Consider the following 23,030-nt stretch of genomic DNA (forward strand, 5'->3'; position numbering starts at 1 on the left):
GTCTCCTTGCGGCCGCAAGAAAAACTTGCTATACACATGTCAGCAGTAGGGCCAGTGGCGCAATGGATAACGCGTCTGACTACGGATCAGAAGATTGTAGGTTCGACTCCTACCTGGCTCGATTAACATGCCGTGATCGTATAGTGGTTAGTACTCTGCGTTGTGGCCGCAGCAACCCCGGTTTGAATCTGAGTCACGGCAGGCTCTTTACTTTCTTCCTCTGCAACTATTTCTTCAGGTTGCAACCAATCTAGTGACTTTCTAAAGCATCCAGGAACCTTCGGCTCTGCTTGCTTCACTTCTTCATTACAACATTTTGCCTTTCTCTGCTTTGTAGCATCTTCAAACATCTTCACAAACACCATCCTCACATGGCATCTTGGCCTCACCAGTTGCCAGTCCCTTGCTAAGCCTAGGCCAACTTTCACCACTTGCCTTCCCCAAGAAACCCGCACAAGAAAAAGACCTATGTTACACAGAGCACTTGAGCATCAATTCACCTTGGCGCCCATACTTTGAATGGCTGCTAGCAATGCTTAAAGGACAACTCTGCTTTGACATTGTTCTGCACAGACAACTTTAACAGCAGACCCTGATCAATCATGCAGAGATAATGCTTTGAGGATTTTGCTCCTAGAAGGAGATAGAAGAACTTAGCCTGCCGTGCCCCACTCACAACAGACAGCTGCTCAGACAGAGGACCCTTTCCATACTGCTTGGCTTCACTCCTTGTCTTCACCCAGCAACTTTCCCGTTAACACTAACTACACTCGGTGCGGCTGCAACAACAACAGCTTAAGAAATGTGTGAATAACTCCGGGACTAGCATACAAAATGTGCCCTGATCCTATAGTGGCTAGTACTCTTTGTTGTGGCTGCAAGCAACCTGGTGTGAATACGGTTTACGGCAGGCTGCTTTCTGCACTCCTCTTGCAACCTTCTTCAAGCTTTTAGAACAGCATTGTGAATATCTGGACTCAGAGAGAGCAAATTCATGACATTTTTATAGAGATTATCTCTCAAAGAAGTTCTCGCTACAGAAGACGTTCAGTGAAATAGGGCACTTCAACGAGGCCCGGTCTCCTTGTGGCCGCAAGAAAAACTTGCTATACAAATGTCAGCAGTAGGGCCAGTGGCGCAATAGATAACGCTTCTGACTACGGATCAGAAGATTGTAGGTTCGACTCCTACCTGGCTCGTTTAATGTGCCGTGATCGTATAGTGGTTAGTACTCTGCGTTGTGGCTGCAGCAACCCCGGTTTGAATCCGGGTCACGGCAGGCTCTTTACTTTCTTCCTCTGCAACTATTTCTTCAGGTTGCAACCAATCTAGTGACTTTCGAATGCATCCAGGAACCTTAGGCTCTGCTTGCTTCACTTCTTCATTACAACATTTTGCCTTTCTCTGCTTTGTAGCATCTTCAAACATCTTCACAAACACCATCCTCATATGGCATCTTGGCCTCACCAGTTGCCAGTCCCTTGCTAAGCCTAGGCCAACTTTCACCACTTGCCTTCCCCAAGAAACCTGCACAAGAAAAAGACCTACTGTTACACAGAGCACTTGAGCATCAATTCACCTTGGCGCCCATACTTTGGATGGCTTCTAGCAATGCTTAAAGGACAACTCTGCTTTGACATTGTTCTGCACAGACAACTTTAACAGCAGACCCTGATCAATCATGCAGAGATAATGCTTTGAGGATTTTGCTCCTAGAAGGAGATAGAAGAACTTAGCCTGCCGTGCCCCACTCACAACAGACAGCTGCTCAGACAGAGGACCCTTTCCATACTGCTTGGCTTCACTCCTTGTCTTCACCCAGCAACTTTCCCGTTAACACTAACTACACTCGGTGCGGCTGCAACAACAACAGCTTAAGAAATGTGTGAATAACTCCGGGACTAGCATACAAAATGTGCCCTGATCCTATAGTGGCTAGTACTCTTTGTTATGGCTGCAAGCAACCTGGTGTGAATACGGTTTACGGCAGGCTGCTTTCTGCACTCCTCTTGCAACCTTCTTCAAGCTTTTAGAACAGCATTGTGAATATCTGGACTCAGAGAGAGCAAATTCATGACATTTTTATAGAGATTATCTCTCAAAGAAGTTCTCGCTACAGAAGACGTTCAGTGGAATAGGGCACTTCAACGAGGCCCGGTCTCCTTGCGGCCGCAAGAAAAACTTGCTATACGTATGTCAGCAGTAGGGCCAGTGGCGCAATGGATAACGCGTCTGACTATGGATCAGAAGATTGTAGGTTCGACTCCTACCTGGCTTGATTAACATGCCGTGATCGTATAGTGGTTAGTACTCTGCGTTGTGGCCGTAGCAACCCCGGTTCGAATCCGGGTCACGGCAGGCTCTTTACTTTCTTCCTCTGCAACTATTTCTTCAGGTTGCAACCAATCTAGTGACTTTCTAAAGCATCCAGGAACCTTAGGCTCTGCTTGCTTCACTTCTTCATTACAACATTTTGCCTTTCTCTGCTTTGTAGCATCTTCAAACATCTTCACAAACACCATCCTCACATGGCATCTTGGCCTCACCAGTTGCCAGTCCCTTGCTAAGCCTAGGCCAACTTTCACCACTTGCCTTCCCCAAGAAACCCGCACAAGAAAAAGACCTATGTTACACAGAGCACTTGAGCATCAATTCACCTTGGCGCCCATACTTTGGATGGCTGCTAGCAATGCTTAAAGGACAACTCTGCTTTGACATTGTTCTGCACAGACAACTTTAACAGCAGACCCTGATCAATCATGCAGAGATAATGCTTTGAGGATTTTGCTCCTAGAAGGAGATAGAAGAACTTAGCCTGCCGTGCCCCACTCACAACAGACAGCTGCTCAGACAGAGGACCCTTTCCATACTGCTTGGCTTCACTCCTTGTCTTCACCCAGCAACTTTCCCGTTAACACTAACTACACTCGGTGCGGCTGCAACAACAACAGCTTAAGAAATGTGTGAATAACTCCGGGACTAGCATACAAAATGTGCCCTGATCCTATAGTGGCTAGTACTCTTTGTTGTGGCTGCAAGCAACCTGGTGTGAATACGGTTTACGGCAGGCTGCTTTCTGCACTCCTCTTGCAACCTTCTTCAAGCTTTTAGAACAGCATTGTGAATATCTGGACTCAGAGAGAGCAAATTCATGACATTTTTATAGAGATTATCTCTCAAAGAAGTTCTCGCTACAGAAGACGTTCAGTGGAATAGGGCACTTCAACGAGGCCCAGTCTCCTTGCGGCCGCAAGAAAAACTTGCTATACGTATGTCAGCAGTAGGGCCAGTGGCGCAATGGATAACGCGTTTGACTACGGATTAGAAGATTGTAGGTTTGACTCCTACCTGGCTCGTTTAACATGCCGTGATCGTATAGTGGTTAGTACTCTGCGTTATGGCTGCAGCAACCCTGGTTTGAATCTGGGTCACGGCAGGCTCTTTACTTTCTTCCTCTGCAACTATTTCTTCAGGTTGCAACCAATCTAGTGACTTTCTAAAGCATCCAGGAACCTTAGGCTCTGCTTGCTTCACTTCTTCATTACAACATTTTGCCTTTCTCTGCTTTGTAGCATCTTCAAACATCTTCACAAACACCATCCTCACATGGCATCTTGGCCTCACCAGTTGCCAGTCCCTTGCTAAGCCTAGGCCAACTTTCACCACTTGCCTTCCCCAAGAAACCCGCTCAAGAAAAAGACCTACTGTTACACAGAGCACTTGAGCATCAATTCACCTTGGCGCCCATACTTTGGATGGCTGCTAGCAATGCTTAAAGGACAACTCTGCTTTGACATTGTTCTGCACAGACAACTTTAACAGCAGACCCTGATCAATCATGCAGAGATAATGCTTTCAGGATTTTGTTCCTAGAAGGAGATAGAAGAACTTAGCCCGCCGTGCCCCACTCACAACAGACAGCTGCTCAGACAGAGGACCCTTTCCATACTGCTTGGCTTCACTCCTTGTCTTCACCCAGCAACTTTCCCGTTAACACTAACTACACTCGGTGCGGCTGCAACAACAACAGCTTAAGAAATGTGTGAATAACTCCGGGACTAGCATACAAAATGTGCCCTGATCCTATAGTGGCTAGTACTCTTTGTTGTGGCTGCAAGCAACCTGGTGTGAATACGGTTTACGGCAGGCTGCTTTCTGCACTCCTCTTGCAACCTTCTTCAAGCTTTTAGAACAGCATTGTGAATATCTGGACTCAGAGAGAGCAAATTCATGACATTTTTATAGAGATTATCTCTCAAAGAAGTTCTCGCTACAGAAGACGTTCAGTGGAATAGGGCACTTCAACGAGGCCCGGTCTCCTTGCGGCCGCAAGAAAAACTTGCTATACGAATGTCAGCAGTAGGGCCAGTGGCGCAATGGATAACGCGTCTGACTACGGATCAGAAGATTGTAGGTTCGACTCCTACCTGGCTCGATTAACATGCCGTGATCGTATAGTGGTTAGTACTCTGCGTTGTGGCCGCAGCAACCCCGGTTCGAATCTTGGTCACGGCAGGCTCTTTACTTTCTTCCTCTGCAACTATTTCTTCAGGTTGCAATCAATCTAGTGACTTTCTAAAGCATCCAGGAACCTTCGGCTCTGCTTGCTTCACTTCTTCATTACAACATTTTGCCTTTCTCTGCTTTGTAGCATCTTCAAACATCCTCACAAACACCATCCTCACATGGCATCTTGGCCTCACCAGTTGCCAGTCCCTTGCTAAGCCTAGGCCAACTTTCACCACTTGCCTTCCCCAAGAAACCCGCACAAGAAAAAGACCTATGTTACACAGAGCACTTGAGCATCAATTCACCTTGGCGCCCATACTTTGGATGGCTGCTAGCAATGCTTAAAGGACAACTCTGCTTTGACATTGTTCTGCACAGACAACTTTAACAGCAGACCCTGATCAATCATGCAGAGATAATGCTTTGAGGATTTTGCTCCTAGAAGGAGATAGAAGAACTTAGCCTGCCGTGCCCCACTCACAACAGACAGCTGCTCAGACAGAGGACCCTTTCCATACTGCTTGGCTTCACTCCTTGTCTTCACCCAGCAACTTTCCCGTTAACACTAACTACACTCGGTGTGGCTGCAACAACAACAGCTTAAGAAATGTGTGAATAACTCCGGGACTAGCATACAAAATGTGCCCTGATCCTATAGTGGCTAGTACTCTTTGTTATGGCTGCAAGCAACCTGGTGTGAATACGGTTTACGGCAGGCTGCTTTCTGCACTCCTCTTGCAACCTTCTTCAAGCTTTTAGAACAGCATTGTGAATATCTGGACTCAGAGAGAGCAAATTCATGACATTTTTATAGAGATTATCTCTCAAAGAAGTTCTCGCTACAAAAGACGTTCAGTGGAATAGGGCACTTCAACGAGGCCCGGTCTCCTTGCGGCCGCAAGAAAAACTTGCTATACGTATGTCAGCAGTAGGGCCAGTGGCGCAATGGATAACGCGTCTGACTACGGATCAGAAGATTGTAGGTTCGGCTCCTACCTTGCTCGATTAACATGCTGTGATCGTATAGTGGTTAGTACTCTGCGTTGTGGCCGCAGCAACCCCGGTTCGAATCCGGGTCACGGCAGGCTCTTTACTTTCTTCCTCTGCAACTATTTCTTCAGGTTGCAACCAATCTAGTGACTTTCTAAAGCATCCAGGAACCTTAGGCTCTGCTTGCTTCACTTCTTCATTACAACATTTTGCCTTTCTCTGCTTTGTAGCATCTTCAAACATCTTCACAAACACCATCCTCACATGGCATCTTGGCCTCACCAGTTGCCAGTCCCTTGCTAAGCCTAGGCCAACTTTCACCACTTGCCTTCCCCAAGAAACCCGCACAAGGAAAAGACCTATGTTACACAGAGCACTTGAGCATCAATTCACCTTGGCGCCCATACTTTGGATGGCTGCTAGCAATGCTTAAAGGACAACTCTGCTTTGACATTGTTCTGCACAGACAACTTTAACAGCAGACCCTGATCAATCATGCAGAGATAATGCTTTGAGGATTTTGCTCCTAGAAGGAGATAGAAGAACTTAGCCTGCCGTGCCCCACTCACAACAGACAGCTGCTCAGACAGAGGACCCTTTCCATACTGCTTGGCTTCACTCCTTGTCTTCACCCAGCAACTTTCCCGTTAACACTAACTACACTCGGTGCGGCTGCAACAACAACAGCTTAAGAAATGTGTGAATAACTCCGGGACTAGCATACAAAATGTGCCCTGATCCTATAGTGGCTAGTACTCTTTGTTGTGGCTGCAAGCAACCTGGTGTGAATACGGTTTACGGCAGGCTGCTTTCTGCACTCCTCTTGCAACCTTCTTCAAGCTTTTAGAACAGCATTGTGAATATCTGGACTCAGAGAGAGCAAATTCATGACATTTTTATAGAGATTATCTCTCAAAGAAGTTCTCACTACAGAAGACGTTCAGTGGAATAGGGCACTTCAACGAGGCCCAGTCTCCTTGCGGCCGCAAGAAAAACTTGCTATACGTATGTCAGCAGTAGGGCTAGTGGCGCAATGGATAACGCGTCTGACTACGGATCAGAAGATTGTAGGTTCGACTCCTACCTGGCTCGTTTAACATGCCGTGATCGTATAGTGGTTAGTACTCTGCGTTATGGCTGCAGCAACCCTGGTTGGAATCTGGGTCACGGCAGGCTCTTTACTTTCTTCCTCTGCAACTATTTCTTCAGGTTGCAACCAATCTAGTGACTTTCTAAAGCATCCAGGAACCTTAGGCTCTGCTTGCTTCACTTCTTCATTACAACATTTTGCCTTTCTCTGCTTTGTAGCATCTTCAAACATCTTCACAAACACCATCCTCACATGGCATCTTGGCCTCACCAGTTGCCAGTCCCTTGCTAAGCCTAGGCCAACTTTCACCACTTGCCTTCCCCAAGAAACCCGCTCAAGAAAAAGACCTACTGTTACACAGAGCACTTGAGCATCAATTCACCTTGGCGCCCATACTTTGGATGGCTGCTAGCAATGCTTAAGGGACAACTCTGCTTTGACATTGTTCTGCACAGACAACTTTAACAGCAGACCCTGATCAATCATGCAGAGATAATGCTTTCAGGATTTTGTTCCTAGAAGGAGATAGAAGAACTTAGCCCGCCGTGCCCCACTCACAACAGACAGCTGCTCAGACAGAGGACCCTTTCCATACTGCTTGGCTTCACTCCTTGTCTTCACCCAGCAACTTTCCCGTTAACACTAACTACACTCGGTGCGGCTGCAACAACAACAGCTTAAGAAATGTGTGAATAACTCCGGGACTAGCATACAAAATGTGCCCTGATCCTATAGTGGCTAGTACTCTTTGTTGTGGCTGCAAGCAACCTGGTGTGAATACGGTTTACGGCAGGCTGCTTTCTGCACTCCTCTTGCAACCTTCTTCAAGCTTTTAGAACAGCATTGTGAATATCTGGACTCAGAGAGAGCAAATTCATGACATTTTTATAGAGATTATCTCTCAAAGAAGTTCTCGCTACAGAAGACGTTCAGTGGAATAGGGCACTTCAACGAGGCCCGGTCTCCTTGCGGCCGCAAGAAAAACTTGCTATACGTATGTCAGCAGTAGTGCCAGTGGCGCAATGGATAACGCTTCTGACTACGGATCAGAAGATTGTAGGTTCGACTCCTACCTGGCTCGATTAACATGCTGTGATCGTATAGTGGTTAGTACTCTGCGTTGTGGCCGCAGCAACCCCGGTTTGAATCTGGGTCACGGCAGGCTCTTTACTTTCTTCCTCTGCAACTATTTCTTCAGGTTGCAACCAATCTAGTGACTTTCTAAAGCATCCAGGAACCTTAGGCTCTGCTTGCTTCACTTCTTCATTACAACATTTTGCCTTTCTCTGCTTTGTAGCATCTTCAAACATCTTCACAAACACCATCCTCACATGGCATCTTGGCCTCACCAGTTGCCAGTCCCTTGCTAAGCCTAGGCCAACTTTCACCACTTGCCTTCCCCAAGAAACCCGCACAAGAAAAAGACCTATGTTACACAGAGCACTTGAGCATCAATTCACCTTGGCGCCCATACTTTGGATGGCTGCTAGCAATGCTTAAAGGACAACTCTGCTTTGACATTGTTCTGCACAGACAACTTTAACAGCAGACCCTGATCAATCATGCAGAGATAATGCTTTGAGGATTTTGCTCCTAGAAGGAGATAGAAGAACTTAGCCTGCCGTGCCCCACTCAGAACAGACAGCTGCTCAGACAGAGGACCCTTTCCATACTGCTTGGCTTCACTCCTTGTCTTCACCCAGCAACTTTCCCGTTAACACTAACTACACTCGGTGTGGCTGCAACAACAACAGCTTAAGAAATGTGTGAATAACTCCGGGACTAGCATACAAAATGTGCCCTGATCCTATAGTGGCTAGTACTCTTTGTTATGGCTGCAAGCAACCTGGTGTGAATACGGTTTACGGCAGGCTGCTTTCTGCACTCCTCTTGCAACCTTCTTCAAGCTTTTAGAACAGCATTGTGAATATCTGGACTCAGAGAGAGCAAATTCATGACATTTTTATAGAGATTATCTCTCAAAGAAGTTCTCGCTACAGAAGACGTTCAGTGGAATAGGGCACTTCAACGAGGCCCGGTCTCCTTGCGGCCGCAAGAAAAACTTGCTATACGTATGTCAGCAGTAGGGCCAGTGGCGCAATGGATAACGCGTCTGACTACGGATCAGAAGATTGTAGGTTCGACTCCTACCTGGCTCGATTAACATGCCGTGATCGTATAGTGGTTAGTACTCTGTGTTGTGGCCGCAGCAACCCCGGTTCGAATCTGGGTCACGGCAGGCTCTTTACTTTCTTCCTCTGCAACTATTTCTTCAGGTTGCAATCAATCTAGTGACTTTCTAAAGCATCCAGGAACCTTCGGCTCTGCTTGCTTCACTTCTTCATTACAACATTTTGCCTTTCTCTGCTTTGTAGCATCTTCAAACATCCTCACAAACACCATCCTCACATGGCATCTTGGCCTCACCAGTTGCCAGTCCCTTGCTAAGCCTAGGCCAACTTTCACCACTTGCCTTCCCCAAGAAACCCGCACAAGAAAAAGACCTATGTTACACAGAGCACTTGAGCATCAATTCACCTTGGCGCCCATACTTTGGATGGCTGCTAGCAATGCTTAAAGGACAACTCTGCTTTGACATTGTTCTGCACAGACAACTTTAACAGCAGACCCTGATCAATCATGCAGAGATAATGCTTTGAGGATTTTGCTCCTAGAAGGAGATAGAAGAACTTAGCCTGCCGTGCCCCACTCACAACAGACAGCTGCTCAGACAGAGGACCCTTTCCATACTGCTTGGCTTCACTCCTTGTCTTCACCCAGCAACTTTCCCGTTAACACTAACTACACTCGGTGTGGCTGCAACAACAACAGCTTAAGAAATGTGTGAATAACTCCGGGACTAGCATACAAAATGTGCCCTGATCCTATAGTGGCTAGTACTCTTTGTTATGGCTGCAAGCAACCTGGTGTGAATACGGTTTACGGCAGGCTGCTTTCTGCACTCCTCTTGCAACCTTCTTCAAGCTTTTAGAACAGCATTGTGAATATCTGGACTCAGAGAGAGCAAATTCATGACATTTTTATAGAGATTATCTCTCAAAGAAGTTCTCGCTACAAAAGACGTTCAGTGGAATAGGGCACTTCAACGAGGCCCGGTCTCCTTGCGGCCGCAAGAAAAACTTGCTATACGTATGTCAGCAGTAGGGCCAGTGGCGCAATGGATAACGCGTCTGACTACGGATCAGAAGATTGTAGGTTCGGCTCCTACCTGGCTCGATTAACATGCCGTGATCGTATAGTGGTTAGTACTCTGCGTTGTGGCCGCAGCAACCCCGGTTCGAATCCGGGTCACGGCAGGCTCTTTACTTTCTTCCTCTGCAACTATTTCTTCAGGTTGCAACCAATCTAGTGACTTTCTAAAGCATCCAGGAACCTTAGGCTCTGCTTGCTTCACTTCTTCATTACAACATTTTGCCTTTCTCTGCTTTGTAGCATCTTCAAACATCTTCACAAACACCATCCTCACATGGCATCTTGGCCTCACCAGTTGCCAGTCCCTTGCTAAGCCTAGGCCAACTTTCACCACTTGCCTTCCCCAAGAAACCCGCACAAGGAAAAGACCTATGTTACACAGAGCACTTGAGCATCAATTCACCTTGGCGCCCATACTTTGGATGGCTGCTAGCAATGCTTAAAGGACAACTCTGCTTTGACATTGTTCTGCACAGACAACTTTAACAGCAGACCCTGATCAATCATGCAGAGATAATGCTTTGAGGATTTTGCTCCTAGAAGGAGATAGAAGAACTTAGCCTGCCGTGCCCCACTCACAACAGACAGCTGCTCAGACAGAGGACCCTTTCCATACTGCTTGGCTTCACTCCTTGTCTTCACCCAGCAACTTTCCCGTTAACACTAACTACACTCGGTGCGGCTGCAACAACAACAGCTTAAGAAATGTGTGAATAACTCCGGGACTAGCATACAAAATGTGCCCTGATCCTATAGTGGCTAGTACTCTTTGTTGTGGCTGCAAGCAACCTGGTGTGAATACGGTTTACGGCAGGCTGCTTTCTGCACTCCTCTTGCAACCTTCTTCAAGCTTTTAGAACAGCATTGTGAATATCTGGACTCAGAGAGAGCAAATTCATGACATTTTTATAGAGATTATCTCTCAAAGAAGTTCTCACTACAGAAGACGTTCAGTGGAATAGGGCACTTCAACGAGGCCCAGTCTCCTTGCGGCCGCAAGAAAAACTTGCTATACGTATGTCAGCAGTAGGGCTAGTGGCGCAATGGATAACGCGTCTGACTACGGATCAGAAGATTGTAGGTTCGACTCCTACCTGGCTCGTTTAACATGCCGTGATCGTATAGTGGTTAGTACTCTGCGTTATGGCTGCAGCAACCCTGGTTGGAATCTGGGTCACGGCAGGCTCTTTACTTTCTTCCTCTGCAACTATTTCTTCAGGTTGCAACCAATCTAGTGACTTTCTAAAGCATCCAGGAACCTTAGGCTCTGCTTGCTTCACTTCTTCATTACAACATTTTGCCTTTCTCTGCTTTGTAGCATCTTCAAACATCTTCACAAACACCATCCTCACATGGCATCTTGGCCTCACCAGTTGCCAGTCCCTTGCTAAGCCTAGGCCAACTTTCACCACTTGCCTTCCCCAAGAAACCCGCTCAAGAAAAAGACCTACTGTTACACAGAGCACTTGAGCATCAATTCACCTTGGCGCCCATACTTTGGATGGCTGCTAGCAATGCTTAAAGGACAACTCTGCTTTGACATTGTTCTGCACAGACAACTTTAACAGCAGACCCTGATCAATCATGCAGAGATAATGCTTTCAGGATTTTGTTCCTAGAAGGAGATAGAAGAACTTAGCCCGCCGTGCCCCACTCACAACAGACAGCTGCTCAGACAGAGGACCCTTTCCATACTGCTTGGCTTCACTCCTTGTCTTCACCCAGCAACTTTCCCGTTAACACTAACTACACTCGGTGCGGCTGCAACAACAACAGCTTAAGAAATGTGTGAATAACTCCGGGACTAGCATACAAAATGTGCCCTGATCCTATAGTGGCTAGTACTCTTTGTTGTGGCTGCAAGCAACCTGGTGTGAATACGGTTTACGGCAGGCTGCTTTCTGCACTCCTCTTGCAACCTTCTTCAAGCTTTTAGAACAGCATTGTGAATATCTGGACTCAGAGAGAGCAAATTCATGACATTTTTATAGAGATTATCTCTCAAAGAAGTTCTCGCTACAGAAGACGTTCAGTGGAATAGGGCACTTCAACGAGGCCCGGTCTCCTTGCGGCCGCAAGAAAAACTTGCTATACGTATGTCAGCAGTAGTGCCAGTGGCGCAATGGATAACGCTTCTGACTACGGATCAGAAGATTGTAGGTTCGACTCCTACCTGGCTCGATTAACATGCTGTGATCGTATAGTGGTTAGTACTCTGCGTTGTGGCCGCAGCAACCCCGGTTTGAATCTGGGTCACGGCAGGCTCTTTACTTTCTTCCTCTGCAACTATTTCTTCAGGTTGCAACCAATCTAGTGACTTTCTAAAGCATCCAGGAACCTTAGGCTCTGCTTGCTTCACTTCTTCATTACAACATTTTGCCTTTCTCTGCTTTGTAGCATCTTCAAACATCTTCACAAACACCATCCTCACATGGCATCTTGGCCTCACCAGTTGCCAGTCCCTTGCTAAGCCTAGGCCAACTTTCACCACTTGCCTTCCCCAAGAAACCCGCACAAGAAAAAGACCTATGTTACACAGAGCACTTGAGCATCAATTCACCTTGGCGCCCATACTTTGGATGGCTGCTAGCAATGCTTAAAGGACAACTCTGCTTTGACATTGTTCTGCACAGACAACTTTAACAGCAGACCCTGATCAATCATGCAGAGATAATGCTTTGAGGATTTTGCTCCTAGAAGGAGATAGAAGAACTTAGCCTGCCGTGCCCCACTCAGAACAGACAGCTGCTCAGACAGAGGACCCTTTCCATACTGCTTGGCTTCACTCCTTGTCTTCACCCAGCAACTTTCCCGTTAACACTAACTACACTCGGTGCGGCTGCAACAACAACAGCTTAAGAAATGTGTGAATAACTCCGGGACTAGCATACAAAATGTGCCCTGATCCTATAGTGGCTAGTACTCTTTGTTGTGGCTGCAAGCAACCTGGTGTGAATACGGTTTACGGCAGGCTGCTTTCTGCACTCCTCTTGCAACCTTCTTCAAGCTTTTAGAACAGCATTGTGAATATCTGGACTCAGAGAGAGCAAATTCATGACATTTTTATAGAGATTATCTCTCAAAGAAGTTCTCGCTACAGAAGACGTTCAGTGGAATAGGGCACTTCAACGAGGCCCGGTCTCCTTGCGGCCGCAAGAAAAACTTGCTATACGTATGTCAGCAGTAGGGCCAGTGGCGCAATGGATAACGCGGCTGACTACGGATCAGAAGATTGTAGGTTCGACTCCTACCTGGCTCGATTAACATGCCGTGATCGTATAGTGGTTAGTACTCTGCGTTGTGGCCGCAGCAACCCCGGTTCGAATCTGGGTCACGGCAGGCTCTTTACTTTCTTCCTCTGCAACTATTTCTTCAGGTTGCAATCAATCTAGTGACTTTCTAAAGCATCCAGGAACCTTCGGCTCTGCTTGCTTCACTTCTTCATTACAACATTTTGCCTTTCTCTGCTTTGTAGCATCTTCAAACATCCTCACAAACACCATCCTCACATGGCATCTTGGCCTCACCAGTTGCCAGTCCCTTGCTAAGCCTAGGCCAACTTTCACCACTTGCCTTCCCCAAGAAACCCGCACAAGAAAAAGACCTATGTTACACAGAGCACTTGAGCATCAATTCACCTTGGCGCCCATACTTTGGATGGCTGCTAGCAATGCTTAAAGGACAACTCTGCTTTGACATTGTTCTGCACAGACAACTTTAACAGCAGACCCTGATCAATCATGCAGAGATAATGCTTTGAGGATTTTGCTCCTAGAAGGAGATAGAAGAACTTAGCCTGCCGTGCCCCACTCACAACAGACAGCTGCTCAGACAGAGGACCCTTTCCATACTGCTTGGCTTCACTCCTTGTCTTCACCCAGCAACTTTCCCGTTAACACTAACTACACTCGGTGTGGCTGCAACAACAACAGCTTAAGAAATGTGTGAATAACTCCGGGACTAGCATACAAAATGTGCCCTGATCCTATAGTGGCTAGTACTCTTTGTTATGGCTGCAAGCAACCTGGTGTGAATACGGTTTACGGCAGGCTGCTTTCTGCACTCCTCTTGCAACCTTCTTCAAGCTTTTAGAACAGCATTGTGAATATCTGGACTCAGAGAGAGCAAATTCATGACATTTTTATAGAGATTATCTCTCAAAGAAGTTCTCGCTACAAAAGACGTTCAGTGGAATAGGGCACTTCAACGAGGCCCGGTCTCCTTGCGGCCGCAAGAAAAACTTGCTATACGTATGTCAGCAGTAGGGCCAGTGGCGCAATGGATAACGCGTCTGACTACGGATCAGAAGATTGTAGGTTCGGCTCCTACCTGGCTCGATTAACATGCCGTGATCGTATAGTGGTTAGTACTCTGCGTTGTGGCCGCAGTAACCCCGGTTCGAATCCGGGTCACGGCAGGCTCTTTACTTTCTTCCTCTGCAACTATTTCTTCAGGTTGCAACCAATCTAGTGACTTTCTAAAGCATCCAGGAACCTTAGGCTCTGCTTGCTTCACTTCTTCATTACAACATTTTGCCTTTCTCTGCTTTGTAGCATCTTCAAACATCTTCACAAACACCATCCTCACATGGCATCTTGGCCTCACCAGTTGCCAGTCCCTTGCTAAGCCTAGGCCAACTTTCACCACTTGCCTTCCCCAAGAAACCCGCACAAGGAAAAGACCTATGTTACACAGAGCACTTGAGCATCAATTCACCTTGGCGCCCATACTTTGGATGGCTGCTAGCAATGCTTAAAGGACAACTCTGCTTTGACATTGTTCTGCACAGACAACTTTAACAGCAGACCCTGATCAATCATGCAGAGATAATGCTTTGAGGATTTTGCTCCTAGAAGGAGATAGAAGAACTTAGCCTGCCGTGCCCCACTCACAACAGACAGCTGCTCAGACAGAAGACCCTTTCCATACTGCTTGGCTTCACTCCTTGTCTTCACCCAGCAACTTTCCCGTTAACACTAACTACACTCGGTGCGGCTGCAACAACAACAGCTTAAGAAATGTGTGAATAACTCCGGGACTAGCATACAAAATGTGCCCTGATCCTATAGTGGCTAGTACTCTTTGTTGTGGCTGCAAGCAACCTGGTGTGAATACGGTTTACGGCAGGCTGCTTTCTGCACTCCTCTTGCAACCTTCTTCAAGCTTTTAGAACAGCATTGTGAATATCTGGACTCAGAGAGAGCAAATTCATGACATTTTTATAGAGATTATCTCTCAAAGAAGTTCTCACTACAGAAGACGTTCAGTGGAATAGGGCACTTCAACGAGGCCCAGTCTCCTTGCGGCCGCAAGAAAAACTTGCTATACGTATGTCAGCAGTAGGGCTAGTGGCGCAATGGATAACGCGTCTGACTACGGATCAGAAGATTGTAGGTTCGACTCCTACCTGGCTCGTTTAACATGCCGTGATCGTATAGTGGTTAGTACTCTGCGTTATGGCTGCAGCAACCCTGGTTGGAATCTGGGTCACGGCAGGCTCTTTACTTTCTTCCTCTGCAACTATTTCTTCAGGTTGCAACCAATCTAGTGACTTTCTAAAGCATCCAGGAACCTTAGGCTCTGCTTGCTTCACTTCTTCATTACAACATTTTGCCTTTCTCTGCTTTGTAGCATCTTCAAACATCTTCACAAACACCATCCTCACATGGCATCTTGGCCTCACCAGTTGCCAGTCCCTTGCTAAGCCTAGGCCAACTTTCACCACTTGCCTTCCCCAAGAAACCCGCTCAAGAAAAAGACCTACTGTTACACAGAGCACTTGAGCATCAATTCACCTTGGCGCCCATACTTTGGATGGCTGCTAGCAATGCTTAAAGGACAACTCTGCTTTGACATTGTTCTGCACAGACAACTTTAACAGCAGACCCTGATCAATCATGCAGAGATAATGCTTTCAGGATTTTGTTCCTAGAAGGAGATAGAAGAACTTAGCCCGCCGTGCCCCACTCACAACAGACAGCTGCTCAGACAGAGGACCCTTTCCATACTGCTTGGCTTCACTCCTTGTCTTCACCCAGCAACTTTCCCGTTAACACTAACTACACTCGGTGCGGCTGCAACAACAACAGCTTAAGAAATGTGTGAATAACTCCGGGACTAGCATACAAAATGTGCCCTGATCCTATAGTGGCTAGTACTCTTTGTTGTGGCTGCAAGCAACCTGGTGTGAATACGGTTTACGGCAGGCTGCTTTCTGCACTCCTCTTGCAACCTTCTTCAAGCTTTTAGAACAGCATTGTGAATATCTGGACTCAGAGAGAGCAAATTCATGACATTTTTATAGAGATTATCTCTCAAAGAAGTTCTCGCTACAGAAGACGTTCAGTGGAATAGGGCACTTCAACGAGGCCCGGTCTCCTTGCGGCCGCAAGAAAAACTTGCTATACGTATGTCAGCAGTAGTGCCAGTGGCGCAATGGATAACGCTTCTGACTACGGATCAGAAGATTGTAGGTTCGACTCCTACCTGGCTCGATTAACATGCTGTGATCGTATAGTGGTTAGTACTCTGCGTTGTGGCCGCAGCAACCCCGGTTTGAATCTGGGTCACGGCAGGCTCTTTACTTTCTTCCTCTGCAACTATTTCTTCAGGTTGCAACCAATCTAGTGACTTTCTAAAGCATCCAGGAACCTTAGGCTCTGCTTGCTTCACTTCTTCATTACAACATTTTGCCTTTCTCTGCTTTGTAGCATCTTCAAACATCTTCACAAACACCATCCTCACATGGCATCTTGGCCTCACCAGTTGCCAGTCCCTTGCTAAGCCTAGGCCAACTTTCACCACTTGCCTTCCCCAAGAAACCCGCACAAGAAAAAGACCTATGTTACACAGAGCACTTGAGCATCAATTCACCTTGGCGCCCATACTTTGGATGGCTGCTAGCAATGCTTAAAGGACAACTCTGCTTTGACATTGTTCTGCACAGACAACTTTAACAGCAGACCCTGATCAATCATGCAGAGATAATGCTTTGAGGATTTTGCTCCTAGAAGGAGATAGAAGAACTTAGCCTGCCGTGCCCCACTCAGAACAGACAGCTGCTCAGACAGAGGACCCTTTCCATACTGCTTGGCTTCACTCCTTGTCTTCACCCAGCAACTTTCCCGTTAACACTAACTACACTCGGTGCGGCTGCAACAACAACAGCTTAAGAAATGTGTGAATAACTCCGGGACTAGCATACAAAATGTGCCCTGATCCTATAGTGGCTAGTACTCTTTGTTGTGGCTGCAAGCAACCTGGTGTGAATACGGTTTACGGCAGGCTGCTTTCTGCACTCCTCTTGCAACCTTCTTCAAGCTTTTAGAACAGCATTGTGAATATCTGGACTCAGAGAGAGCAAATTCATGACATTTTTATAGAGATTATCTCTCAAAGAAGTTCTCGCTACAGAAGACGTTCAGTGGAATAGGGCACTTCAACGAGGCCCGGTCTCCTTGCGGCCGCAAGAAAAACTTGCTATACGTATGTCAGCAGTAGGGCCAGTGGCGCAATGGATAACGCGTCTGACTACGGATCAGAAGATTGTAGGTTCGACTCCTACCTGGCTCGATTAACATGCCGTGATCGTATAGTGGTTAGTACTCTGCGTTGTGGCCGCAGCAACCCCGGTTCGAATCTGGGTCACGGCAGGCTCTTTACTTTCTTCCTCTGCAACTATTTCTTCAGGTTGCAATCAATCTAGTGACTTTCTAAAGCATCCAGGAACCTTCGGCTCTGCTTGCTTCACTTCTTCATTACAACATTTTGCCTTTCTCTGCTTTGTAGCATCTTCAAACATCCTCACAAACACCATCCTCACATGGCATCTTGGCCTCACCAGTTGCCAGTCCCTTGCTAAGCCTAGGCCAACTTTCACCACTTGCCTTCCCCAAGAAACCCGCACAAGAAAAAGACCTATGTTACACAGAGCACTTGAGCATCAATTCACCTTGGCGCCCATACTTTGGATGGCTGCTAGCAATGCTTAAAGGACAACTCTGCTTTGACATTGTTCTGCACAGACAACTTTAACAGCAGACCCTGATCAATCATGCAGAGATAATGCTTTGAGGATTTTGCTCCTAGAAGGAGATAGAAGAACTTAGCCTGCCGTGCCCCACTCACAACAGACAGCTGCTCAGACAGAGGACCCTTTCCATACTGCTTGGCTTCACTCCTTGTCTTCACCCAGCAACTTTCCCGTTAACACTAACTACACTCGGTGTGGCTGCAACAACAACAGCTTAAGAAATGTGTGAATAACTCCGGGACTAGCATACAAAATGTGCCCTGATCCTATAGTGGCTAGTACTCTTTGTTATGGCTGCAAGCAACCTGGTGTGAATACGGTTTACGGCAGGCTGCTTTCTGCACTCCTCTTGCAACCTTCTTCAAGCTTTTAGAACAGCATTGTGAATATCTGGACTCAGAGAGAGCAAATTCATGACATTTTTATAGAGATTATCTCTCAAAGAAGTTCTCGCTACAAAAGACGTTCAGTGGAATAGGGCACTTCAACGAGGCCCGGTCTCCTTGCGGCCGCAAGAAAAACTTGCTATACGTATGTCAGCAGTAGGGCCAGTGGCGCAATGGATAACGCGTCTGACTACGGATCAGAAGATTGTAGGTTCGGCTCCTACCTGGCTCGATTAACATGCCGTGATCGTATAGTGGTTAGTACTCTGCGTTGTGGCCGCAGTAACCCCGGTTCGAATCCGGGTCACGGCAGGCTCTTTACTTTCTTCCTCTGCAACTATTTCTTCAGGTTGCAACCAATCTAGTGACTTTCTAAAGCATCCAGGAACCTTAGGCTCTGCTTGCTTCACTTCTTCATTACAACATTTTGCCTTTCTCTGCTTTGTAGCATCTTCAAACATCTTCACAAACACCATCCTCACATGGCATCTTGGCCTCACCAGTTGCCAGTCCCTTGCTAAGCCTAGGCCAACTTTCACCACTTGCCTTCCCCAAGAAACCCGCACAAGGAAAAGACCTATGTTACACAGAGCACTTGAGCATCAATTCACCTTGGCGCCCATACTTTGGATGGCTGCTAGCAATGCTTAAAGGACAACTCTGCTTTGACATTGTTCTGCACAGACAACTTTAACAGCAGACCCTGATCAATCATGCAGAGATAATGCTTTGAGGATTTTGCTCCTAGAAGGAGATAGAAGAACTTAGCCTGCCGTGCCCCACTCACAACAGACAGCTGCTCAGACAGAAGACCCTTTCCATACTGCTTGGCTTCACTCCTTGTCTTCACCCAGCAACTTTCCCGTTAACACTAACTACACTCGGTGCGGCTGCAACAACAACAGCTTAAGAAATGTGTGAATAACTCCGGGACTAGCATACAAAATGTGCCCTGATCCTATAGTGGCTAGTACTCTTTGTTGTGGCTGCAAGCAACCTGGTGTGAATACGGTTTACGGCAGGCTGCTTTCTGCACTCCTCTTGCAACCTTCTTCAAGCTTTTAGAACAGCATTGTGAATATCTGGACTCAGAGAGAGCAAATTCATGACATTTTTATAGAGATTATCTCTCAAAGAAGTTCTCACTACAGAAGACGTTCAGTGGAATAGGGCACTTCAACGAGGCCCAGTCTCCTTGCGGCCGCAAGAAAAACTTGCTATACGTATGTCAGCAGTAGGGCTAGTGGCGCAATGGATAACGCGTCTGACTACGGATCAGAAGATTGTAGGTTCGACTCCTACCTGGCTCGTTTAACATGCCGTGATCGTATAGTGGTTAGTACTCTGCGTTATGGCTGCAGCAACCCTGGTTGGAATCTGGGTCACGGCAGGCTCTTTACTTTCTTCCTCTGCAACTATTTCTTCAGGTTGCAACCAATCTAGTGACTTTCTAAAGCATCCAGGAACCTTAGGCTCTGCTTGCTTCACTTCTTCATTACAACATTTTGCCTTTCTCTGCTTTGTAGCATCTTCAAACATCTTCACAAACACCATCCTCACATGGCATCTTGGCCTCACCAGTTGCCAGTCCCTTGCTAAGCCTAGGCCAACTTTCACCACTTGCCTTCCCCAAGAAACCCGCTCAAGAAAAAGACCTACTGTTACACAGAGCACTTGAGCATCAATTCACCTTGGCGCCCATACTTTGGATGGCTGCTAGCAATGCTTAAAGGACAACTCTGCTTTGACATTGTTCTGCACAGACAACTTTAACAGCAGACCCTGATCAATCATGCAGAGATAATGCTTTCAGGATTTTGTTCCTAGAAGGAGATAGAAGAACTTAGCCCGCCGTGCCCCACTCACAACAGACAGCTGCTCAGACAGAGGACCCTTTCCATACTGCTTGGCTTCACTCCTTGTCTTCACCCAGCAACTTTCCCGTTAACACTAACTACACTCGGTGCGGCTGCAACAACAACAGCTTAAGAAATGTGTGAATAACTCCGGGACTAGCATACAAAATGTGCCCTGATCCTATAGTGGCTAGTACTCTTTGTTGTGGCTGCAAGCAACCTGGTGTGAATACGGTTTACGGCAGGCTGCTTTCTGCACTCCTCTTGCAACCTTCTTCAAGCTTTTAGAACAGCATTGTGAATATCTGGACTCAGAGAGAGCAAATTCATGACATTTTTATAGAGATTATCTCTCAAAGAAGTTCTCGCTACAGAAGACGTTCAGTGGAATAGGGCACTTCAACGAGGCCCGGTCTCCTTGCGGCCGCAAGAAAAACTTGCTATACGTATGTCAGCAGTAGTGCCAGTGGCGCAATGGATAACGCTTCTGACTACGGATCAGAAGATTGTAGGTTCGACTCCTACCTGGCTCGATTAACATGCTGTGATCGTATAGTGGTTAGTACTCTGCGTTGTGGCCGCAGCAACCCCGGTTTGAATCTGGGTCACGGCAGGCTCTTTACTTTCTTCCTCTGCAACTATTTCTTCAGGTTGCAACCAATCTAGTGACTTTCTAAAGCATCCAGGAACCTTAGGCTCTGCTTGCTTCACTTCTTCATTACAACATTTTGCCTTTCTCTGCTTTGTAGCATCTTCAAACATCTTCACAAACACCATCCTCACATGGCATCTTGGCCTCACCAGTTGCCAGTCCCTTGCTAAGCCTAGGCCAACTTTCACCACTTGCCTTCCCCAAGAAACCCGCACAAGAAAAAGACCTATGTTACACAGAGCACTTGAGCATCAATTCACCTTGGCGCCCATACTTTGGATGGCTGCTAGCAATGCTTAAAGGACAACTCTGCTTTGACATTGTTCTGCACAGACAACTTTAACAGCAGACCCTGATCAATCATGCAGAGATAATGCTTTGAGGATTTTGCTCCTAGAAGGAGATAGAAGAACTTAGCCTGCCGTGCCCCACTCAGAACAGACAGCTGCTCAGACAGAGGACCCTTTCCATACTGCTTGGCTTCACTCCTTGTCTTCACCCAGCAACTTTCCCGTTAACACTAACTACACTCGGTGTGGCTGCAACAACAACAGCTTAAGAAATGTGTGAATAACTCCGGGACTAGCATACAAAATGTGCCCTGATCCTATAGTGGCTAGTACTCTTTGTTATGGCTGCAAGCAACCTGGTGTGAATACGGTTTACGGCAGGCTGCTTTCTGCACTCCTCTTGCAACCTTCTTCAAGCTTTTAGAACAGCATTGTGAATATCTGGACTCAGAGAGAGCAAATTCATGACATTTTTATAGAGATTATCTCTCAAAGAAGTTCTCGCTACAGAAGACGTTCAGTGGAATAGGGCACTTCAACGAGGCCCGGTCTCCTTGCGGCCGCAAGAAAAACTTGCTATACGTATGTCAGCAGTAGGGCCAGTGGCGCAATGGATAACGCGTCTGACTACGGATCAGAAGATTGTAGGTTCGACTCCTACCTGGCTCGATTAACATGCCGTGATCGTATAGTGGTTAGTACTCTGCGTTGTGGCCGCAGCAACCCCGGTTCGAATCTGGGTCACGGCAGGCTCTTTACTTTTTTCCTCTGCAACTATTTCTTCAGGTTGCAACCAATCTAGTGACTTTCTAAAGCATCCAGGAACCTTAGGCTCTGCTTGCTTCACTTCTTCATTACAACATTTTGCCTTTCTCTGCTTTGTAGCATCTTCAAACATCTTCACAAACACCATCCTCACATGGCATCTTGGCCTCACCAGTTGCCAGTCCCTTGCTAAGCCTAGGCCAACTTTCACCACTTGCCTTCCCCAAGAAACCCGCACAAGGAAAAGACCTATGTTACACAGAGCACTTGAGCATCAATTCACCTTGGCGCCCATACTTTGGATGGCTGCTAGCAATGCTTAAAGGACAACTCTGCTTTGACATTGTTCTGCACAGACAACTTTAACAGCAGACCCTGATCAATCATGCAGAGATAATGCTTTGAGGATTTTGCTCCTAGAAGGAGATAGAAGAACTTAGCCTGCCGTGCCCCACTCACAACAGACAGCTGCTCAGACAGAGGACCCTTTCCATACTGCTTGGCTTCACTCCTTGTCTTCACCCAGCAACTTTCCCGTTAACACTAACTACACTCGGTGCCGCTGCAACAACAACAGCTTAAGAAATGTGTGAATAACTCCGGGACTAGCATACAAAATGTGCCCTGATCCTATAGTGGCTAGTACTCTTTGTTGTGGCTGCAAGCAACCTGGTGTGCATACGGTTTACGGCAGGCTGCTTTCTGCACTCCTCTTGCAACCTTCTTCAAGCTTTTAGAACAGCATTGTGAATATCTGGACTCAGAGAGAGCAAATTCATGACATTTTTATAGAGATTATCTCTCAAAGAAGTTCTCGCTACAGAAGACGTTCAGTGGAATAGGGCACTTCAACGAGGCCCGGTCTCCTTGTGGCCGCAAGAAAAACTTGCTATATGAATGTCAGCAGTAGGGCCAGTGGCGCAATGGATAACGCGTCTGACTACGGATCAGAAGATTGTAGGTTCGACTCCTACCTGGCTCGTTTAATGTGCCGGGATCGTATAGTGGTTAGTACTCTGCGTTGTGACTGCAGCAACCCTGGTTTAAATCCGGGTCACGGCAGGCTCTTTACTTTCTTCCTCTGCAACTATTTCTTCAGGTTGCAACCAATCTAGTGACTTTCGAATGCATCCAGGAACCTTAGGCTCTGCTTGCTTCACTTCTTCATTACAACATTTTGCCTTTCTCTGCTTTGTAGCATCTTCAAACATCTTCACAAACACCATCCTCACATGGCATCTTGGCCT

The 23,030-nt window shown here is 46.8% G+C and overlaps 24 non-coding genes across 24 annotated transcripts; all 24 read left to right on the forward strand.

The window, feature by feature from the left end:
* The first annotated feature begins 48 nt into the window (after positions 1–48).
* On the forward strand, positions 49–121 carry TRNAR-ACG (transfer RNA arginine (anticodon ACG)). Its single transcript has one exon. It is a non-coding gene; the product is annotated as a tRNA-Arg (tRNA).
* Positions 122–1,126: 1,005 nt separating this feature from the next.
* On the forward strand, positions 1,127–1,199 carry TRNAR-ACG (transfer RNA arginine (anticodon ACG)). The gene has a single exon. It is a non-coding gene; the product is annotated as a tRNA-Arg (tRNA).
* A 1,006-nt stretch (positions 1,200–2,205) lies between these two features.
* On the forward strand, positions 2,206–2,278 carry TRNAH-AUG (transfer RNA histidin (anticodon AUG)). Its single transcript has one exon. It is a non-coding gene; the product is annotated as a tRNA-His (tRNA).
* A 2,084-nt stretch (positions 2,279–4,362) lies between these two features.
* TRNAR-ACG (transfer RNA arginine (anticodon ACG)) lies at positions 4,363–4,435 on the forward strand. Its single transcript has one exon. It is a non-coding gene; the product is annotated as a tRNA-Arg (tRNA).
* A 1,086-nt stretch (positions 4,436–5,521) lies between these two features.
* On the forward strand, positions 5,522–5,593 carry TRNAH-GUG (transfer RNA histidin (anticodon GUG)). Its single transcript has one exon. It is a non-coding gene; the product is annotated as a tRNA-His (tRNA).
* A 925-nt stretch (positions 5,594–6,518) lies between these two features.
* Positions 6,519–6,591, forward strand: TRNAR-ACG (transfer RNA arginine (anticodon ACG)). The gene has a single exon. It is a non-coding gene; the product is annotated as a tRNA-Arg (tRNA).
* A 1,006-nt stretch (positions 6,592–7,597) lies between these two features.
* TRNAR-ACG (transfer RNA arginine (anticodon ACG)) lies at positions 7,598–7,670 on the forward strand. The gene has a single exon. It is a non-coding gene; the product is annotated as a tRNA-Arg (tRNA).
* A 1,005-nt stretch (positions 7,671–8,675) lies between these two features.
* Positions 8,676–8,748, forward strand: TRNAR-ACG (transfer RNA arginine (anticodon ACG)). The gene has a single exon. It is a non-coding gene; the product is annotated as a tRNA-Arg (tRNA).
* Positions 8,749–9,753: 1,005 nt separating this feature from the next.
* On the forward strand, positions 9,754–9,826 carry TRNAR-ACG (transfer RNA arginine (anticodon ACG)). Its single transcript has one exon. It is a non-coding gene; the product is annotated as a tRNA-Arg (tRNA).
* Positions 9,827–9,834: 8 nt separating this feature from the next.
* TRNAH-GUG (transfer RNA histidin (anticodon GUG)) lies at positions 9,835–9,906 on the forward strand. Its single transcript has one exon. It is a non-coding gene; the product is annotated as a tRNA-His (tRNA).
* A 925-nt stretch (positions 9,907–10,831) lies between these two features.
* Positions 10,832–10,904, forward strand: TRNAR-ACG (transfer RNA arginine (anticodon ACG)). Its single transcript has one exon. It is a non-coding gene; the product is annotated as a tRNA-Arg (tRNA).
* Positions 10,905–11,910: 1,006 nt separating this feature from the next.
* TRNAR-ACG (transfer RNA arginine (anticodon ACG)) lies at positions 11,911–11,983 on the forward strand. The gene has a single exon. It is a non-coding gene; the product is annotated as a tRNA-Arg (tRNA).
* Positions 11,984–12,988: 1,005 nt separating this feature from the next.
* TRNAR-ACG (transfer RNA arginine (anticodon ACG)) lies at positions 12,989–13,061 on the forward strand. Its single transcript has one exon. It is a non-coding gene; the product is annotated as a tRNA-Arg (tRNA).
* A 1,005-nt stretch (positions 13,062–14,066) lies between these two features.
* On the forward strand, positions 14,067–14,139 carry TRNAR-ACG (transfer RNA arginine (anticodon ACG)). The gene has a single exon. It is a non-coding gene; the product is annotated as a tRNA-Arg (tRNA).
* An 8-nt stretch (positions 14,140–14,147) lies between these two features.
* Positions 14,148–14,219, forward strand: TRNAH-GUG (transfer RNA histidin (anticodon GUG)). The gene has a single exon. It is a non-coding gene; the product is annotated as a tRNA-His (tRNA).
* A 925-nt stretch (positions 14,220–15,144) lies between these two features.
* Positions 15,145–15,217, forward strand: TRNAR-ACG (transfer RNA arginine (anticodon ACG)). Its single transcript has one exon. It is a non-coding gene; the product is annotated as a tRNA-Arg (tRNA).
* A 1,006-nt stretch (positions 15,218–16,223) lies between these two features.
* TRNAR-ACG (transfer RNA arginine (anticodon ACG)) lies at positions 16,224–16,296 on the forward strand. The gene has a single exon. It is a non-coding gene; the product is annotated as a tRNA-Arg (tRNA).
* Positions 16,297–17,301: 1,005 nt separating this feature from the next.
* On the forward strand, positions 17,302–17,374 carry TRNAR-ACG (transfer RNA arginine (anticodon ACG)). Its single transcript has one exon. It is a non-coding gene; the product is annotated as a tRNA-Arg (tRNA).
* Positions 17,375–18,379: 1,005 nt separating this feature from the next.
* On the forward strand, positions 18,380–18,452 carry TRNAR-ACG (transfer RNA arginine (anticodon ACG)). The gene has a single exon. It is a non-coding gene; the product is annotated as a tRNA-Arg (tRNA).
* An 8-nt stretch (positions 18,453–18,460) lies between these two features.
* Positions 18,461–18,532, forward strand: TRNAH-GUG (transfer RNA histidin (anticodon GUG)). The gene has a single exon. It is a non-coding gene; the product is annotated as a tRNA-His (tRNA).
* Positions 18,533–19,457: 925 nt separating this feature from the next.
* On the forward strand, positions 19,458–19,530 carry TRNAR-ACG (transfer RNA arginine (anticodon ACG)). The gene has a single exon. It is a non-coding gene; the product is annotated as a tRNA-Arg (tRNA).
* A 1,006-nt stretch (positions 19,531–20,536) lies between these two features.
* On the forward strand, positions 20,537–20,609 carry TRNAR-ACG (transfer RNA arginine (anticodon ACG)). The gene has a single exon. It is a non-coding gene; the product is annotated as a tRNA-Arg (tRNA).
* Positions 20,610–21,614: 1,005 nt separating this feature from the next.
* TRNAR-ACG (transfer RNA arginine (anticodon ACG)) lies at positions 21,615–21,687 on the forward strand. Its single transcript has one exon. It is a non-coding gene; the product is annotated as a tRNA-Arg (tRNA).
* Positions 21,688–22,692: 1,005 nt separating this feature from the next.
* On the forward strand, positions 22,693–22,765 carry TRNAR-ACG (transfer RNA arginine (anticodon ACG)). Its single transcript has one exon. It is a non-coding gene; the product is annotated as a tRNA-Arg (tRNA).
* Positions 22,766–23,030: the final 265 nt, after the last annotated feature.

This window comes from Hyperolius riggenbachi, chromosome 3 (assembly GCF_040937935.1).
Source record: "Hyperolius riggenbachi isolate aHypRig1 chromosome 3, aHypRig1.pri, whole genome shotgun sequence".
Taxonomy (NCBI): domain Eukaryota; kingdom Metazoa; phylum Chordata; class Amphibia; order Anura; family Hyperoliidae; genus Hyperolius; species Hyperolius riggenbachi.